Below are 1,811 nucleotides of genomic sequence, written 5' to 3'. Positions count from 1 at the left end.
GACACAGAATCGGAAGTAGGCTCCAGGCTCTGGGCTGTCCGCACAGAGCCTGACCTGGGGTTCAAACTCATGAACCCTGAGATCATGACCTGAGCTGAAGTGGGAGGCTTCACGGACTGAGCCACCCAGGCGCCCCCAAAACACCCATCATTTTTAAAAGCCCCAACAAGCAGGTATAAACGCGTTTGAAACAACATGTTTAAAACTCTCGGCAGAGAAATAGAAGATATAAAGGAAGATGAAGGGGGCAATTTCATAAATAAAAATGCCTAAAAGTCAAAACTGACCACACCAAACGTGGGCAAGAAAGTACTCTCACACGCTGCTGATGGGAATACAAAACGGCGCAGCCACTGGGAGACAAGTGAAATAAAACACGTACCCAGAGATGTGAACGTGCAATGTTCCCGGCGGCTTTATTTGGACTGGAAACAGCACGAATGTTCATCCACGCGACACGCGTGCAGAAGCAATGTGCTGGGTCCGTACGGTGGAATACTACTCGGCCCTAAAAAATGACCTGTTGATAGACACACGGATGAGTGTTAAGATAATTCTGTGGAGTGAGAGAAGCCTGACAAAAACAAATAAGAGCATATCCATTTATATCCCACCTAGAGAATGCAAGTCAGTATACAAGGACAGACACCGGATCGGCGCCGGCAGCGGGGATGGGCAGGAACGGGAGGAAGGGATGAAAAGGTGGCACAAGGAGAGGCTCCGGGCGCACGCGTTAGTTCTCCACGGACCGTTTGTGCTGTGCGCCTAGGAAGCGTGGGGTGGCCGTTTGCCTGCCGGACGGAGTACGGGTCCCGGGCGGGCTCCTGCGGAAGTTCACGCACCACTGGCCGAGGCGCCTTCGCTCTGGTTGCCGACGTCCTCTTCTCGAGTCTCTCCTGGAGCCGGACCCGTCCGGAGCCGACGCCGGATCCCCCGCGTGGCCTCCTCAGCGCCTGTGTGACCTCCTTTTCCCCGGAATGTGGCGATAACGCCTGACTGCTGTGGCCGGTGAGGTCGACAGTCCTTGGTGAAACATCAGAGAAAGGTTGCCGCTCTAGCTGCAACTGCATCTGGTTTCACAAAGTATTTGTTCACCTCGTCCTACTTTAAGGCTTCAGGACGCCAGGGGAGGAGATCACGGGGTTGTATGGTGACAGATGGCAGCTACATCTGGGGTGAGCGTAGCATAGTAGAAAGGTGTCGGATCACTGTGTTGTACACCCGAAACTAATGGAACACTGTGTGTCGACTCGACTCAAAGAAATATTTTAAAAAGATATCATTTTGGCAGTTCTCTCTAACTAGTCTCCTTTTATGTAAATCGAAACTTTCTTCAATTAAATATGACTACCAACCCTGAAGGCATTTTTGACCGGCAAGGTTAGCTCCAAGGCTCTTAAAACTTTGATGGCTCATACTAGGATCTGCTGTTGCTGGTGTCTGTGCAGCCCAAAGGACTCTTGATCAGTGGAACTATCTACTTGACCTTAGTGACCATAAATGGGTTGTGCCTGACGTTGTGTGGGAGATTAATGAGTACATCTAACTGAGGGGAAATTAGAAAAGCCCGCTTAATTCAGAGGGCTTTGCAAAGTTGGCATCTGATTTTGACAAGGTGGTTGAAAGCCTCAGCTTGTGGAAGGTTCATTGGAAAAATGGCATTGAGCACAACAGCTCACAGTTCTGAAAGGGGCAGCATTACAGAAAGGGGCTCACTGTCTTGGTGAGCTCACTGTCTTACAAGAGCAAATTCAAGAGCACAAGGAGGAAGTGTGCAGAGCAGCTGGCCAGTGTCGCATGAGCTATGCCCA

At 50.6% G+C, this 1,811-nt stretch overlaps 1 long non-coding RNA gene across 1 annotated transcript; it reads right to left on the bottom strand.

Annotated features, from left to right (window-relative positions):
- Positions 1-391: 391 nt before the first annotated feature.
- On the bottom strand, positions 392-811 carry LOC131508934 (uncharacterized). The gene is made up of 2 exons (XR_009260218.1): positions 615-811; positions 392-520 (listed from the first exon to the last, which is right to left on the bottom strand). It is a non-coding gene; the product is annotated as an uncharacterized LOC131508934 (long non-coding RNA).
- Positions 812-1,811: the final 1,000 nt, after the last annotated feature.

The sequence above is a fragment of the Neofelis nebulosa genome, chromosome 4 (genome assembly GCF_028018385.1).
Source record: "Neofelis nebulosa isolate mNeoNeb1 chromosome 4, mNeoNeb1.pri, whole genome shotgun sequence".
NCBI lineage: Eukaryota > Metazoa > Chordata > Mammalia > Carnivora > Felidae > Neofelis > Neofelis nebulosa.
This window is presented reverse-complemented; position numbering and strand designations above follow the sequence as displayed.